Raw genomic sequence first — 18730 nt, 5'->3', positions numbered from 1 at the left:
TCCACTTTAATCCCCCTTCCTCCCCTTTGCTGTCTATGGTCATATTCTCTTCTTCTCTTCCTCTGTCTCGCCCTGGTGGCACATGTTAGCCTCCCTTCTCCAGATTCCCCCTGTGTTTCTTTGAATCCCAGCCTTGTCTTTTCCCCTCCTGGAGCTTCATTCCCCTACATGCACACACTCTCTCTCTCTCCTCCCCACCCATGACTAGGGCTTTCCTGACCCTGCAAACTGTGTCCTTTCAACCCCATCTTCTTTCTCCTCCTTCCAGTATCTTCTCCTGTCCCTCTCTCTGCTCGGGGTTTCCCATCCTCTCTAACCCAGATGCGGCCTTGTCTGCATTACAGGGACGATGCCCATAGTTTCCCTCAGTCAGTTGAAGAGCATCTCTGCCCAGAGGTGCTTCCGTTGACGGTTGAGGGTGGCAGCAATCGTCCCAATATCCCTCACCCCTGTGTAGAGTAAGGACAGGGCTAACCTGAACCAGCTCAGGCTCAGCAGATGGTGCACTAGAGTGGAGGCAGCGCACTCACGGAGCTGGTGCACTGTCACCCTGGACAGTGGTCAGACCTGACAGCTCCCTCAGCTCAGAACATTCTTGGTTCACTAACTGGAAATCCCTTCTCACTTACCCCCCGACCATGCCATCCATACCCCACCAGCTCTGGTCCCCACCTCCATCATCCTCATCCAGGAGTGCACAGGCCTTTCTTGTCTCCTCTGCACAGGGGCAACTTTTGCCTTTAGCTGTTTGTGCGTCTGTGATGGGTTAGACCCCCTCCATTCAGGATGCCACCAGGGTCCCACTGGTTCCGCCTGTTCCACCAGCCTGGGTTTCCTCACCCTGTTCTACTGTGCCAGGCCATCAATCCTTCTCCAGCACGGACACACCCAGCTGCAAATGGACACAGAGACATTGAGATCAGCTCAGGGATTCACCCAGCACTCACACCCCCTTTGGGGAGTAAACCCAAAATAATATTGTCTTGTGCTGTATAGAAAAATCTGCACAGTGCAAGCTCATAGAAATTTGCCCTCTCCCTCAATGTGGAGAGAAATATGCACAGCTTCTTCCTTTCCCCACCCCCTCAACATGAATTGCATAAACTGGGTTTTGAAATAAACAAGAAATAAGTTTATTAACTACAAAAGGTAAATTTAAATTGATGATAAGGGATAGTAAACAGAACAAAGCAGATTACTGAACAAATAAAACACAACACGCAAGCTAAGCTTAATACACTCAAGAAATAGGTTACAAAATGTAATTTCTCACCCTCAATGTTGTTTTAGGCAAGTTGCAGAGCTTCTGTATCTCAGAGTTCCAGTTATTTCTCTTTACAGACTGGACCCCTGTCTCAGTCTGGACTCCACCCTGCCTTTGCCTTCAGGTGTTTTTAGCAGTCTTCCTTTCTGGGCTGGCAATGGAAGAAAGTCCAGAATGCCTTCCTTCTGTGGTGGAAAATTAACCACGTGTTGCGTCTGAAATCAGAAACGCCTGAAGCACCTTTGTTCAAGTATACATATACAGGGAGAATCAGCTATAGTTGCGCTACATAAGCAGAAAATACAGGAGTTTATACAGCTGAAAACCACAATTTCTTAAGCACACTTCCTTTAACCAGCGTTTTCCTTATTTGGCATATAGTATAGGCTCTAACAGTAGTTTTCCTTATTTAGTATATAGCAAACAAGCTTTTCCTGTTACTGACAGGTTGTTCTTTGTGGTTAGCGAGTCTTCCCTAATTTCTAAGTGTTAGGGTTACATTTCCTAAGTTGTTCTGTTGCAACTGCCCTACAGTGAAATTTTTTAGTCTCTATTTACGCTTTTACACACACAGTTAGATGACTAAAGTTTTAGGCCTACTTCGGAAGTTTTAGGCCCACTGGATTTTCCCCCCACACTTCCCAGCCTTAAATAGAATTTACTTAAGGCGGGAAGCCTTTGTTTCCAGTGGAAAAGTACCAGCAGCGTCCAAGTTGGTAGTTTGTACCAAGTGACATTATCACATGATCTTGCAGTGTCAGGGCAACCATGAGACAAGGTTTATTTGCAGGCTCCACAGGAAGGAACTCCTGGGAAGATGGGAAATCCACATCTTCAAAGATCCATTGTCTTTTCTTATTGGCCCATTAAGGCTGATTGCTTACTGTCTGCTGGGCATTTCCCAAGCACGTACCCACACAGTTGTAATTGTTACTTAGACAATATTCCTAACGTCAGATACAGAAATGATACATGTATACAAATTGGATAAACACATTCAGTAAATCATACCCTTTTCAATGATACCTCACATGACCCATCTTGCATAAAATATATCTTAGTTATGCCATATTCATATCCTAACAATATTTTTGTGAAGAATATGGAGTGTAACGTCACAGCCTCTTCTTTACTCCCTGATGGTTCAAATATCTTTAGCTTTCTTGAAGAGGATGGACTGAAGAAGCGTCTTGAGCCATAGAATCATAGAATATCAGGGTTGGAAGGGACCTAAGGAGGGCATCTAGTCCAACCCCCTGCTCAAAGCAGGACCAATCCCCTACTAAATCATCACAGCCAGGGCTTTGTCAAACCTGACCTTAAAAACCTTGAAGGAAGGAGATTCCACCACCTCCATAGGTAACACATTCCAGTGCTTCACCACCCTCCTAGTGAAAAAGTTTTTCCTAATATCCAACCTAAACCTCCCCCACTGCAACTTGAGACCATTACTCCTTGTTCTGTCATTAATTTCATCCCCTTCCCTTTACAAAAGGACCTAAATTTCTTCTTAGTACATCAGCCTCCCCAACTCTTGTGATTTTATTGCAAATCTCACAATATTGGATTGCTTATGTAAAGTCCCAGCACCTGGAGTCGTGATGATATAAGAATCTCAGCTTTTATTTAAAATAGAGCAAGCGCCCCTTGTGGCTATGGAGAAAACCTTGAAACTATGACATCAGTGTGACTGAAAGGCTCAGAAAGCAGAAGGAAAAGAAAAATAAACCAACATTTATTATTATTTGTTAAGCCTCATGGTTTTAAGCCAGACTCATGATGCATGGGACCTGACTCATAATTTTTGAAGATTTGGCGTTGCCAATACTGGCCCCCCGCTGATATATATGGCCTTGTAATTCTCTGGAGCCCCTTTGGCTAGCAGCACATAATTTTGCTTTAGTGTTGCCTTTGCTTATATTTTCCTGTGAGCCTTACCTGACTTGTAGTTTGTGATGGGGTGAGCTCCCCATACTAGCCTTGCAAGAGCAAAATTGGGCCAGGTGAGCCCAATCAGCTAATTAGGCTGCAAATGGGAGTTTTTGGAGGGAGCAGCTAATTAGAGAGAAGCTCACCTGTGCAGGAGCAGGCTTGGCCTATAAAACAAGTCCCAGCCTGAGGATGCTGGGAAGGGGACAGTCACTCCCTGGGAAGAGGATGGAAGCATTTGAGCTGGTACATCTGGAGAGAACCTCCTCCATCCCCCGGCATACTCGGCCCCTGTCCCTGGCAGCCAAGCCCAGCCAGGCTCTCTCAGGCAGAAGAGGCTCTGAACTGCTCCCCACCCGGCTGCCAGGGAGAGCGACCTGCACAGGATGTGCCATGTTCCTCTTTCTCCCAGAGGACAGAAGTGACTTTGTCTGTACGAAGTGCAAGCTGGTCTCCATATTGGAAGAGAAGGTTAAAGGACTAGAGACCCAAGTATCAACCCAGCACTGCATCAGAGAAATGAAGACTTTCTGGATAGAAGTTAGCATTTGTTACTGCAGGCACAGCATGCTGAAGAATCAGAGAGGGCGGTGCAGAATGGGAAAGAAAATTGGCAGCATGTGACCTCCAGGAGAAGAAAGAGGAGAACCCATGTACCCCCAATACTGATAGAGGTAAGAAACCGTTTTCAGACTCTCTGCACAGGTATTATGGTGGAGAATGATTCAGAAGAGTCATCTGAGGGAAGGGATCAGGAGGAGACCCCATTGACCGAAAGGCATGGGATGCATTGTCCTAGGGATGGGGGTTCCATGACCACCACTCCCAAGAGGAGGAGACAGGTGGTGGTGGCTGGGGACTTCCTCTTAAGGGGGACAGAGTCATCCATCTGCTGTCCAGACCAGGAATCTCGAGATGTGCGCTGCTTCCCTGGAACTAGAATTCAGGATGTGACGGAGTGTCTTCCAAGACTGATCTAGCCCTCGGACCACTACCCCTTCCTACTTCTCCATTTGGGCACCAATGATACTGCCAAGAATGACCTTAAGCAGGTCACTGCAGATTATGTGGCTCTGGGAAGAAGAATAAAGGAGTTTGAGGCTCAAGTCGTGTTCTCGTCCATCCTCCCTGTTGAAGGAAAAGGACCAGGTAGGGACCATCAAATTGTGGAAATAAATGTGTGGTTGCACAGGTGGTGTCGGAGACAGGGCTTTGGATTCTTTGACCATGGGATGTTGTCCAGGAAGGAGTGCTAGGAAGAGATGGGATCCACCTAACGAAGAGAGGGAAGAGCATCTTTGCAAGCAGGCTTGTTAACCTACTGAGGAGGGCTTTAAACTAGGTTTACTGGGGGACAGCAACCTAAGCCCAGAGGTAAGTGGGATACCGGGAGGAAACACAAGGAGGAGGGTGCAACAAGGAGGCCTCCTGATTCATACTGAGAAAGTAGGAAAATCAGCTTGTTATCTTAGATGCCTGTACACAAATGCAAGAAGCCTGGGAAACAAGCAGGAAGAATTGGAAGTCCTGGCACAGTCAAGGAACTATGATGTAACTGGAATGAAACTTGGTGGGATAACTCACATGACTGGAGCACTGTCTTGGATGGGTATAAACTGTTCAGGAAGGACAGGTGGGGGAGAAAAGGTGGAGTTGAAGAGCTTGTCTACACTACCAGCTGGATCGAAGGGCAGCAATCGATCCAGCCAGGGTCGATTTATTGTGTCTAGTATAGATGCAATAAATTGACTGCCGGTCGCTCCAGCATCAACTCCGATACTCCACCTCAGTGAGAATTGCAAGGGGAATCGACAGGAGACCATCTCCTGTCGACATACTGCCGTGAAGACTCCTCAGTAAGCAGATCTAAGTACATCGACTTCAGCTATATTATTAACGTAGCTGAAGTTGCGTAACTTAGATCGATTCCACCCCATAGTGTAGACCAGCCCTATGAGAGCAGTGTGATTGCTCAGAGCTCCAGTATGAAACTGGAGAAAAGCCTGTTGAGAGTCTTTGGGTTAAGTTTAGAGGCAAGAGCAACAAGGGTGATGTCGTGGTGGGCGTTTGCTATAGACCACCAGACCAGGAGGATGAGATAGAAAAGGCTTTCTTCAGATAACTAACAGAAGTTTCCAGATCAAAGGCCCTGGTTCTTATGGGGGACTTCAATCACCCTGACATCTGCTGGGAAAACAATACAGCAGTGCATAGACAATCCAGGAAGTTTTTGGAGAGTGTTGGGGACAACTTCCTGGTGCAAGTTCTGAGCAACCGACTAGGGGCTGTGCTCCTCTTGACCTGCTGCTCACAAACAGGGAAGAACTGGTAGGGGAAGTAGAAGTGGGTGGCAACCTGGGCAGCAGTGACCATGAGATGGTCGGGTTCAGGATCCTGACAAAAGGAAGAAAGGAGAGTAGCAGAATACGGACCCTGGACTTCAGAAAAGCAGATTTTGACTCCCTCAGGGAACTGATGGGCAGGATCCCCTGGGAGGCTAATATGAGGGGGAAAGGAATCCAGGAAAGTGGGCTGTATTTTAAAGAAGCCTTATTGAAGGCGCAGGAATAAACCATCCTAATGTGCAGAGAGAATAGCAAATATGGTAGGCGACCAGCTTGGCTTAACAGTGAAACCTTCGGTGAGCTTAACACAAAAAGGAAGCTTACAAGAAGTGGAAATTTGGACAGATGGCTAGGCAGGAGTATAAAAATATTGTTCGAGTGTGCAGGAAGGAAGTGTAAACAGGAAGGCCAAAACACAACTGGAGTTGCACCTAGCAAAGGATGTGAAGGATAACAAGAAGGGTTTGTACAGGTATGTTAGCAACAAGGTGGTGGTCAGGGAAAGTGTGGGACCCTTACTGAATGGGGGAGGCAACCTAGTGACAGATGATGTAGAAAAAGCTAATGTACTCGATGCTTTTTTTGCCTCAGTCTTCACAGACAAGGTCAACTCCCAGACTGCTGCACTGGGCAGCACAGTATGGGGTGGAGGTGAGCAGCCCTCAATGGTGAAAGAACAGGTTCAGGACTACTTAGAAAAGTTGGACATGCACAAGTCTATGGGGCTGGATGCACTGCATCCAAGGGTGCTGAGGGAATTGGCTGATGTGATTGCAGAGCCATTGGCCATTATCTTTGAAACCTCGTGGCAATCAAGGGAGGTCCCGAATGATTGGAAAAAGGCAAATATAGTGCACATCTTTAAAAAAGGGAAGAAGGAGAATCCGGGGAACTACAGACCAGTCAGCCTTACCTAAGTCCCTGGAAAAATCATGGAGCAGGTCCTCAAGGAATCCATTTTGAATCACTTGGAGGAGAGGAAGGTGATCAGGAACAATCAACATGGATTCACCAAGGGCAAGTCATGCCTGACCAACCTGATTGCCTTCTACGATGAGATAACTGGCTCTGTGGATGAGGGGAAAGCAGTGGACGTGATATATCATGACTTTAGCAAAGCTTTTGATACGGTCTCCCAGTATTCTTGTCAGCAAGTTAAAGAAGTATGAATTGAATGAATGGACTATAAGGTGGATAGAAAGCTGGCTAGATTGTCAAGCTCAACAGGTAGTGATCAATAGCTCGATGTCTAGTTGACAGCTGGTGTCAAGTGGAGTGCCCCAGGGGTCGGTCCTGGGGCCAGTTTTGTTGAACATCTTCATTAATGATCTGGATGATGGGATGGATTGCACCCTCAGCAAGTTCACGGATGACACTAAGCTGGGGGGAGAGGTAGATATGCTGGAGGGTAGGGATAGGGTCCAGAGTGACCTAGGCAAATTGGAGGATTGGGCCAAAAGAAATCTGAGGTTCAACAAGAACAAGTGCAGAGTTCTGCACTTAGGAGGGAGGAATCCCATGTGCTGCTACAGGCTGGAGACCGACTGGCTAAGCAGCAGTTCTGCAGAAAAGGACCTGGGGATTACAGTGGATGAGAAGCTGGATCTGAATCAGCAGTGTGCCCTTGTTGCAAAAAAGGACAATGGCATATTGGGCGGCATTAGTAGGAGCATTGCCAGCAGATAGTAGGAAGTGATTATGCCTCTCTATTTGGCACTGATGAGGCCACATCTGGAGAATTGCATCCAGTTTTTGACACCCCCCCCCCACTACAGGAAGGATGTGGACAAATTGGAGAGAGTCCATTGAGGGCAACGAAAATTATTAGGGGCCTGGGGCACATGACTTATGAGAAGAGGCTGAGGGGGCTTATTTAGTCTGCAGAAGAGAAGAGTGAGGGGGGATTTGATAGCAGCCTTCAACTACCTGAAGGGGGGTTCCAAAGAGGATGGAGCTAGGCTGTTCTCAGTGGTAGCAGATGACAGAATAAGGAGCAATGGTCTCAAGTTGCAGTGGGGGAAGTCTAGGTTGGATATTAGGAAAAACTATTTCACTAGGAGGGTGGTGAAGCACTGGAATGGGTTACCTAGAGTGGTGGTGGAATCTCCTTCCTTAGAGGTTTTTAAGGCCTGGCTTGACAAAGCCCTGGCTGGGATGATTTAGTTGGTGTTGGTTCCTGCTTTGAGCAGGGGTTTGGACTAGATGACCTCCTGAGGTCCCTTCCACAATAATCGTGTGTGATTCTATGAAATACAGTGCGGGGAGGCTGTCAGGATTCCTTCCCCACTCTGAACTCTAGGGTACAGATGTGGGCACCCATATGAAAGACAACCTAAGCTAGTAAGAATAAGCTTAGGGGAAAAACTTCCCCAAGGTACAAACTTTGCCTTGTCCTTGAACAGTATACTACTACCACCAAGTGTTTTAAACAAAGAACAAGGAAGAGACCACTTGGAGACGTCTTCCCCCAAAATACCCCCCCCCAAGCCCTACACCTCACCTTTCCTGGGGAGACTTGAGAATAATCTCCTAACCAATTGGTATGAAATCATCAAAGACCCAAACCTCTGGATCTTGAAACAATGGAAAATGCAGTCAGGTTCTTAAAAGAAGGATTTTAAAAAAAAGAAAAGAAAAGGTAAAGATCATCTCTGTAAAATCAGGATGGAAAATACTTTACAGGGTATTCAGATTCAAAACACAGAGGATCCCCCTTTGGGCAAAACCTTAGTTACAGAAAACAGGAATAAACCTCCCTCTTAACACAGGAAAATTCACATAAAACAAAAGATAAACTAATCCGCCTTGCCTGGTTTACCTATACTGGTTGCAATATTGGAGACTTGGATTAGGATGGGTTGGAGAAGATGGATTTCTGTCTGGCCTCTCTCAGTCCCAAGAGAGAACCAACAAGGTAAACAAAGAGCACAAACAAAAGCCTTCCCCTCCTCCCCCCAAGATTTGAAAGTATCTTGTCCCCTTATTGGTCCTTTGGGTCAGGTGCCAGCCAGGTTAGCTGAGCTTCTTAACCCTTTACAGGTAACAGGATGTTGCCTCTGGCCAGGAGGGATTTTATAGCACTGTGTACAGAAAGGTGGTTACCCTTCCCTTTATATTTATGACACAGGCCCATGGAGAAAAGGATAGAGAGTCCCTTCCCGCAGGTAACATGGGGTGTAGAGAGCGTTGTGGCCTTGAGATGGGTGTGCGGGGGTCACTGGGCTGTGGAGATGTGAGCTGGTCATGTGTCCCGACTTGACTATGTAAAGAGTTGTCACTTTGGATGGGCTAGCACCAGCAGGAGAGTGAATTTGTGTGGGGGGGTGGAGGGTGAGAAAACCTGGATTTGTGCTGGAAATGGCCCACCTGTTGATCACTTTAGATAAGCTATTACCAGCAGGACAGTGGGGTGGGAGGAGGTATTGTTTCATATTCTCTGTGTGTATATAAAGTCTGCTGCAGTTTCCACGGTAAACATCTGATGAAGTGAGCTGTAGCTCACGAAAGCTCATGCTCAAATAAATTGGTTAGTCTCTAAGGTGCCACAAGTACTCCTTTTCTTTTTGCGAATACAGACTAACACGGCTGTTCCTCTGAAACCTCCCCTTTAGATTGTGGTTCCTCCCTGTATGGGGAGCCACCAGTTGTCTAGCCCAGGACTGCTGAGCTGAGGCTCCCTGGCCTGGAACCTGGAGTGGAGGGTGGGCCTGGGTTCCCCTCTTGGCCACTGAGGGAGTGGCACTGGGGCAGTGAATGGGCAGACTGCCTAGGACTGTCGGCAAACGGAACCCTGGAAGAAGGAACACTGAGTCGCCTAGCTGGAAGGCGAAGTCACAAAGAGGACGATGCAGTCCTGGAGCGAGAGGGGCTGCAGACTAGAGTCAGAGCACCAGCATGTGCACTGTGGGCAGGGGCATTGGCCTCAAGAGCTACTCCCCAGAGTGACCAGAAGGAGGCGCCAGCACAGTGGTGAGTCATGTGCCCTGAGACAGAGAATTTTTGTTTGACTGCCAAAACTCTGTTCTCTTCAGTCCTTACTCAGCCAACCTTTCCCTTGAAGTCAATGCGGGGGGGGGGGGGGGTGTGAGTGAGACATCAGCATTTGGTCCCACAAGTGTATAACTGTGGGCCCAGGAAAATAATGTTAAAGTCTGGATATCTTGTTGTTTTTATTTAAAAAAAGTAATTATGCCAAGCCATCTGTGAGTAATGTAAAAAAAGATGTAAATAGATGATGCATAGTGTACAGTATGTCACATGAACCTTCCATCTGCCATGGGGAACAGCAACATTCTTCATCCTCAGTGCTGGAGACTGAGGAGTAATCTATGGTATAGAGCAGCATGCCCAAGACTCTTGGTAATGCTGAGCACCACTTCTGGACAATGTAACCAGTCGCACCTCCCTTTGGTGCCCCCCCGCCCCCCTCACCCTGTGCTGTCAGGGAGCTGTCTCAAATGCATGGCCACGCAGAATCAGTGGTCATGGGCGGCGAGTTCTATGGGCCCGTGGGGCCCGGGCACCAGGAATATTCCTGTCCCAGGGGGCCGGCTCCAGCAAAGTTTCCCCCCCACACACATACACGCACCCCCCCTGCGCTTCCCGCGGCCCCACCTGCCGCCCCTGGGCGATTTAAAACAGCCGGGGGGCTCCTGCCGCCACCCAGCAGCGCAGCGGGGCTGAGCGGCTTCCTGCGCCCTCGTTCCACGTGGCTGCTGGCAGGTCCTTGCAGCCCGTGTGAGGGGGTTGTGCCGCTGCGCGCTGCCCCCACCCCACATGCCCCTGCGGTCAATGGGAAGCTGCAGGGGAGGTGCCTGGAGACAGCAGCGTGAGGAGACCCCCCCCCCCCCCCCGGCCTGCCCCGCCTAGGAGCTGCTGCCGGAGAGGGTGCCCCAGGTAAGTATCGAACCCCCACCATCCACTTCCAGAGCCTGCACCCACACTTCCTCTGCAAACACACCCTTCGGCCCCCAAATTTCCTCCTGCACCCCACACCTCCTCCCCCAACTACCTCTTGCACTCCCACCCGTCCCCCGCACCTACTTTTGTCCCCAATCTCCCTCCCAGAGCCTGCACACACACCCCTGCACTTCCCCCCCGCCCAGAGCCTGCACCCAGCACCCAAACTCGTTCCCAGAGCCTGCACTCCAGACCCCCTCCCCCACCCAAACTGCCTTCCAGAGCCCGACCTCTCACCCCTTCTGCACCCAAATTCCCTTCCAGAGCCTGACCTCTCACCCCTTCTGCATCCCCACCCCCTCATGCACCCCAATCGCCTGAACCCTAGACCCCTTCGCCCCCCCAAACTCCCTTCCAGAGCCTTAGGCAGGGGGGAGTTCTGGGTGTTCTGGGCACCACCAAAATTTCTACAAACCTGACGCCCCTGTCAGTGGATAGATTTCCACATAATGATGCAAAAAGAAAAGGAGTGCTTGTGGCACCTTAGAGACTAACCAATTTATTTGAGCATAAGCTTTCGTGAGCTACAGCTCACTTCATCGGATGCATACCGTGGAAACTGCAGCAGACTTTATATACACACAGAGAATATGAAACAATACCTCCTCCCACCCCACTGTCCTGCTGGTAATAGCTTATCTAAAGTGATCATCAGGTTGGGCCATTTCCAGCACAAATCCAGGTTTTCTCACCCTCTGCCCCCCCCCCCCCCCCAACTCACTCTCCTGCTGGTAATAGCTCATCCAAACTGACAACTCTCCTTACAATGTGCATGATAATCAAGGTGGGCCATTTCCAGCATAAATCCAAGTTTAACCAGAACATCTGGGGAGGAGGGGGGATAGGAAAAAACAAGGGGAAATAGGCTACCTTGCATAATGACTTAGAATCATAGAATATCAGGGTTGGAAGGGACCTCAGGAGGTCATCTAGTCCAACCCCCTACTCAAAAGCAGGACCCATACCCAATTCATAGAATCATAGAATATCAGGGTTGGAAGGGACCCCAGAAGGTCATCTAGTCCAACCCCCTGCTCGAAGCAGGACCAATTCCCAGTTAAATCATCCCAGCCAGGGCTTTGTCAAGCCTGACCTTAAAAACCTCTAAGGAAGGAGATTCTACCACCTCCCTAGGTAACGCATTCCAGTGTTTCACCACCCTCTTAGTGAAAAAGTTTTTCCTAATATCCAATCTAAACCTCCCCCACTGCAACTTGAGACCATTACTCCTCGTTCTGTCATCTGCTACCATTGAGAACAGTCTAGAGCCATCCTCTTTGGAACCCCCTTTCAGGTAGTTGAAAGCAGCTATCAAATCCCCCCTCATCCTTCTCTTCTGCAGACTAAACAATCCCAGCTCCCTCAGCCTCTCCTCATAAGTCATGTGTTCTAGACCCCTAATCATTTTTGTTGCCCTTCGCTGGACTCTTTCCAATTTATCCACATCCTTCTTGTAGTGTGGGGCCCAAAACTGGACACAGTCCTGCAGATGAGGCCTCACCAATGTCGAATAGAGGGGAACGATCACGTCCCTCGATCTGCTCGCTATGCCCCTACTTATACATCCCAAAATGCCATTGGCCTTCTTGGCAACAAGGGCACACTGCTGACTCATATCCAGCTTCTCATCCACTGTCACCCCTAGGTCCTTTTCCGCAGAACTGCTGCCTAGCCATTCGGTCCCTAGTCTGTAGCAGTGCATTGGATTCTTCCATCCTAAGTGCAGGACCCTGCACTTATCCTTATTGAACCTCATCAGATTTCTTTTGGCCCAATCCTCCAATTTGTCTAGGTCCTTCTGTATCCTATCCCTGCCCTCCAGCGTATCTACCACTCCTCCCAGTTTAGTATCATCCGCAAATTTGCTGAGAGTGCAATCTACACCATCCTCCAGATCATTTATGAAGATATTGAACAAAACCGGCCCCAGGACCGACCCCTGGGGCACTCCACTTGACACCGGCTGCCAACTAGACATGGAGCCATTGATCACTACCCGTTGAGCCCGACAATCAGCTTTCTACCCACCTTATAGTGCATTCATCCAGCCCATACTTCCTTAACTTGCTGACAAGAATACTGTGGGAGACCGTGTCAAAAGCTTTGCTAAAGTCAAGAAACAATACATCCACTGCTTCCCTTCATCCACAGAACCAGTAATCTCATCATAGAAGGCGATTAGATTAGTCAGGCATGACCTTCCCTTGGTGAATCCATGCTGGCTGTTCCTGTCTGGCTATGTAGACTCCCTCCTCAGGCCCTACGCTACCAGCACTCCCAGCTACCTTCGAGACACCACTGACTTCCTGAGGAAACTACAATCCATCGGTGATCTTCCTGATAACACCATCCTGGCCACTATGGATGTAGAAGCCCTCTACACCAACATTCCACACAAAGATGGACTATAAGCCGTCAAGAACACTGTCCCCGATAATGTCACGGCTAACCTGGTGGCTGAACTTTGTGACTTTGTCCTTACCCATAACTATTTTACATTTGGGGACAATGTATACCTTCAGATCAGCAGCACTGCTATGGGTACCCGCATGGCCCCACAGTATGCCAACATTTTTATGGAAGAACGCTTCCTCAGCTCTCGTCCCCTAACGCCCTACTCTACTTGCGCTATATTGATGACATCTTCATCATCTGGACCCATGGAAAAGAAGCCCTTGAGGAATTCCACCATGATTTCAACAATTTCCATCCCACCATCAACCTCAGCCTGGTCCAGTCCACACAAGAGATCCACTTCCTGGACACTACAGTGCTAATAAACAATGGTCACATAAACACCACCCTATACCGGAAACCTACTGACCGCTATTCCTACCTACATGCCTCCAGCTTTCACCCTGACCACACCACACGATCCATCGTCTACAGCCAAGCTCTGCAATACAACCGCATTTGCTCCAACCCCTCAGACAGAGACAAACACCTACAAGATCTCTATCAAGCATTCTTACAACTACACTACCCACCTGCGGAAGTGAAGAAACAGATTGATAGAGCCAGAAGAATTCCCAGAAGTCACCTACTACAGGACAGGCCTAACAAAGAAAATAACAGAACGCCACTAGCCGTCACCTTCAGCCCGCAACTAAAACCCCTCCAACGCATTATTAAGGATCTACAACCTATCCTGAAGGACGACCCAACACTCTCACAAATCTTGGGAGACAGGCCAGTCCTTGCCTACAGACAGCCCCCCAACCTGAAGCAAATACTCACCAGCAACCACACACCACACAACAGAACCACTAACCCAGGAACCTATCCTTGCAACAAAGCCCGTTGCCAACTGTGCCCACATATCTATTCAGGGGACACCATCACAGGGCCTAATAACATCAGCCACGCTATCAGAGGCTCGTTCACTTGCACATCCACCAATGTGATATATGCCATCATGTGCCAGCAATGCCCCTCTGCCATGTACATTGGTCAAACTGGACAGTCTCTACGTAAAAGAATAAATGGACACAAATCAGATGTCAAGAATTATAACATTCATTAACCAGTCGGAGAACACTTCAATCTCTCTGGTCACGCAATCACAGACATGGAGGTCGCTATCTTACAACAAAAAGAACTTCAAATCCAGACTCCAGCGAGAAACTGCTGAATTGGAATTAATTTGCAAATTGGATACTATTAATTTAGGCTTAATTAGAGCCTGGGAGTGGCTAAGTCATTATGCAAGGTAGCCTCTTTCCCCTTGTTTTTTCCTACCCACTCTCCCCCCCAGACGTTCTGGTTAAACTTGGATTTATGCTGGAGATGGCCCACCTTGATTATCATGCACATTGTAAGGAGAGTGGTCAGTTTGGATGAGCTATTACCAGCAGGAGAGTGGGGTGGGAGGAGGTATTGTTTCATGGTCTCTGGGTATATAATATCTTCTGCAGTTTCCACAGTATGCATCCGATGAAGTGAGCTGTAGCTCACGAAAGCTTATGCTCAAATAAATTGGTTAGCCACAAGTACTCCTTTTCTTTTTGCAAATACAGACTAACACGGCTGTTACTCTGAAACCACACATAATGATGCTTCCTCTCTTTTCTGACCTGCTTTAAAGAGCAGGGAAATAGTTAACAGTGTTGATACTTAGCCCCTACTGAGACGCATAGGGGCAATTTGTGTCTCAGCTCTTGTTTCAGGCTCTCTTCAAAGTCAGGCAGACATGGCTGAAGTGGTTACACTCAAGTCATGTTTTCAAGCTTTTCTTTACAAACCTATAAGCTACAAGTTTCCTTTTTTTAATTTGCTGAAAGCTGACACTCTGGGGAACAATTGAGAGGCCTGTCTGCTTTCCCTCCTTCGTCCTCCACACACCCTCTGTTTAGAGACAGTGGTATAGACTGAAGGATGAACGTGAGTGTGGTATTATAGAGACACCCAAGTGTCCCTCTGGACCCGTCGGAAGCCTATGTCTCACATTTCAAAATATGATGTTCTGCTCCATTTAGGAAATGGCTGGAAAGGAGCCCCAACTCCACATGCCCCTGGAGGTAGCCCTACCCTAGCAAGCCCTGATTCATTAGGGTTGGGACAGAAAGGGGAGCGTTCCCCAGAAGCCTGGGAGGATATCCCACCCTGGCTACCTGCTTCCAGCTTGCCTCCCAATGGAGGAAGGGGATGTCACTCCGGAGGACACCTGTTGCTGCTGCTGTGAGAAGCAGCTCAAAATGCAGCCCAGACTTGGGGCTCAGGAAGGCCAGGGAGCAGGCTGGAGCATGGGCAGGTTATCACCAGCACCTGGAGATGCAGCAGAGAGTGGGATTCACCACTCCAAGCTCACACCCCACCCAGCCACCACCGCTTAATGCAAAGCGGGAACTTTGGGACTCAGGGCTGGGGGGCTGTATGGGCTCTTTGTCAGGTCACTCTGTACACGTGAGTGGTGGGGACCTGGTCAGTTGTACTGTTGCTGGGGATCCAGCCATGACTCCCCATAGGGGCCCCAGGATCATCCCTGACAAAATCTGAGGTTTTGTGTCTGTTCAAGTGAAATCACTGGTGCTATACCAGCGTGCGTTGATTTCTGGGGTTAACTCTGGCCTCCCCCCATGTTGTGGAAGGGAACCAAGGGGTTTGGGCCAGGTGGGAGGCAAGCGGGGCTCTCCAGGGCCTGGGCATGAGAATTACAATTTGGGGACTATACCACTAGCTGTGGAGAAGGCACCGTGGATTGTAGGGCTACATAACGTTGGGATGGGTAGTGACAGTGCTACTGTAACAAGCCACCGTAGGGTGCCAATCGTAGGCTACTAATGTGCCCCTTTTTGCAGTGACAGTTGCCCCATAAAGGCCTCAGGAGCCTGTGTTGTCAGCCCGGCCTGGCCTGGCATTTAAATATGGACTTTCACAGTAGAAGGATGAGGCACTACATTGGGGTGAGGTCTATGGCAATCAGCCAGGGTAAGGGGTGACTTACAATGGAGTAAATCCTCAAGCTAACTTTATAAAAGAGAGTGAGAATTGAAAGAAGCCAGCAGGCCACAAATGGCAGCAAATTCATGGGGGACCTCCAAACCGCTGCTCCTTCTCTAGCCAGGTCAGCTGCCTTTTATCCTCTCTCTTCCCCTCCCCACCTCCAAGCTACCTCTTTTGAGGGCAGCCAGGGTCCTTAAAAGTAATTATCTTAGGAAAGGCTCACAACCAACTGCCAACTCTGCCCAGTTCGGTTAGGATGACTAAATATTTTTCAGGTGCACTAAAGGGGCCTTTTCCTTTGATGCACTGCCTGGAATAGTGTTAATGTCAGTGCTTGGAAATTGGCGCTTGTCCTTGTAGTCTGGCCTTAGTGCTAAAGACAACCTGGCGGGTTGAAGAAGGAATAAAGCTGAGGTTTCTGTCCTGTGTTGCTCTTTCATTTTGTATACAAAGAAGGACTGAGAAGGCTAAAGAAGAAAAGTTCGTAGGTTCTGCTTTTTCTTTACATTTGAAATTCAGGATCCATCAAAAGACTCTCTAGCCTGATTCACACTGTAAAAAAATTACCCATTGCTGGCAAAGGGGGCACACGGTTCCTCTGCAAGGGTAGACAAGGACACACCGTGTTCAGTGCTGTTTAAGGAACGTTCATTAAAATCTGTTCCAGTTTTAAACCCAGTTTCTGAAACTGCGCCAACATGATTCATCCTTGCCTACACTATTTGCAGCTAACATGTGGTCAGCTACACCCCATGCTGGCACCTCTTGTCAGCAGTGGGTAATTTTTGTTGTGCAGACAAGTCCTTAGGTGGCTGGAGAACTAGTGAAATGGGGACCTCACAAGAGGCTGGAAAAAAACCTGAACAAGTGTGAGGAGAAGGGATATTGCGGGATGATGCTTAAATCTCTGATTTTTGCTAATATTCATTTAACTAAGGCTTAACTAACACATTGGATAAGTGAAGCTTTTGTTAAAGGTTCCACAGCCCTGCCTTTCCATTAAGATTTTAGAGCTCAATAGGCATCTCTGGCCCCTCCCAGAGCTCCTCCAACAAAACAAAGTGAGACCCGATTTATATTCCTCATCCAGGATTTCTAAGGGCTTGTCTGTAGTTGAAAATGAATTTGGATTAAGTGGGTGTGAATTTAAAGCACGGTGGCTATTCCTCAGTAACCCCATATGTAGACAAGCCCGAAAGTAAAAGTTCAGCAGGAAAAAAATGGTTAAAATGATTTCTTTACGAAACATAAATCAGAAAAAAGGGAGAGGTGCCATTCCTTGCATACCTTTGGAAGTCATCTCCCAGAATAGCTGAAAAGGAGCTGGACTTAATTTACCTGAAATATATGGACTCGGAAGCTGGCTTGGTCCTCAGCTCCCGATTCAGCCCCTCATAACTAAGCTGAGTAGTTTTTAAAGGATCACAGCTGGCAGACTAAGGCAGTGGTTCTCAACCCAGGGCATGCAGAGCTCTTCCAAGGGGTTCATCAACTCATCTAGACATTTGTCTAGTTTTGCAACTGGCAGAGGTGAAAGTAAGCCGGTCCGGTTTGGTGTACCGGTAAGAGCCGTACCAGCAGGGGGCAGCGTCCCTGGGGCCCAGCAATTTAAAAGGGTCCTGGGGTCCTGGCAGTCGCCGCCGCTACCACCACCATGGCGCTGTGGTGGTGATTTAAAGGGGGCCCGCTCCCGGCCGCTGCTACCGCAGCTGGAGCCCCAGGGTAGCGGCGGCGATTTAAAGGGCCTGGGGCTCCAGCCCTTTAAATCGCTGCCGGGGCTCCCAGCCCCGCCCCTTCCACCTGAGGTCCCGCCCCTTCCGGTTGAGCCCCTTCCTCCCCTCCCCGGCAAACCTTGCTCAGGACCCCGGCCCTGCGTACTGGTAAGTCCCTTAAGTTACTTTCAACCCTGACAACAGGCTACATAAAAAGCACGAGTGAAGTCAGCAAGGCCGGCTCCAGGCACCAGCTTTCCAAGCAGGTGCCTGGGGCGGCATTGAGAATGGGGCGGCAGTCCGTGTCCCAAGGCAGCAAGTCGGCGGCAGGTCCGCCGCTCTTCCGAGTGCGGCGGCAATTTGGCGGCGACTGCTTGGGGGCGGCAAAATTGGTAGAGCCGCCCCTGGAAGTCAGTACAAACTAAAATTTCATACAGTGACTTGTTTATACTGCTCTGTACACTGGATCAGTGTTTCTCAGCCTGAGGGTTGTGATTTATTTTATAATTATATGGTAAAAATGAGAAAGTAATAACTTTTTCAGTAACAGCGTGCTGTGACACTTGTATTTTTATGTCTGATTTTGTAAGCAGCGTCTAATTTGTAAATTACTTTATCAGGAAGGCCATATTGTGTGTGAAGCTGCTGAAGGGACCCAAGTATGTTATTTGCAGTTAAATCTCTGTCTGAGGTGGGTAATTATTCTATAACAATGTAGTATCCAGTATAGAGACCATGCTGGCAGCGCACCTCATTCCAAACAGTGGGTTCAGAGAGGTGGGTGTCATCCTTGTGCCCAAGCCATCTTATAAAGTGGGGACATCTCACGTGGGCACTAATTCAGGAAAGGATTTAAGCACATGCTTAAGGCCATCCATGTTCGGCACAACATTTAAGCATGTGCTGAAGTCCCATTGATTTCTATAAGCAGGTGCTTACATGCAGTCCTGTATAGGAACCGTTGCTGGCTGTATCCTGCATCCATACTGGCTTATCATTCACACTGAGAAATCATGTCTGTTTCTGAGCACGGCAGCCCAGTGATAAAGTTTTAGATGCAGTATCCATACCTGCCCCTG

General features: G+C 48.6%; 1 long non-coding RNA gene across 2 annotated transcripts in view; it reads right to left on the bottom strand.

The window, feature by feature from the left end:
• LOC142072239 (uncharacterized) overlaps nt 1-18730 on the bottom strand; it is a 28383-nt gene that overhangs the window by 5576 nt on the left and 4077 nt on the right. Inside the window, exons 2-3 of one of the 2 annotated variants that reach the window (XR_012668682.1) lie at nt 1274-1449; nt 673-892 (exon numbers count right to left, since the gene is read on the bottom strand). This is a non-coding gene — a long non-coding RNA (uncharacterized LOC142072239). Of the gene's footprint in view, nt 1-672; nt 893-1273; nt 1759-18730 lie in introns of those variants that run through there. The other variant, XR_012668681.1, reaches the window with a different exon arrangement.

This window comes from Caretta caretta, chromosome 5, assembly GCF_965140235.1.
Source record: "Caretta caretta isolate rCarCar2 chromosome 5, rCarCar1.hap1, whole genome shotgun sequence".
In the NCBI taxonomy this organism is placed as follows: domain Eukaryota; kingdom Metazoa; phylum Chordata; order Testudines; family Cheloniidae; genus Caretta; species Caretta caretta.
This window is presented reverse-complemented; position numbering and strand designations above follow the sequence as displayed.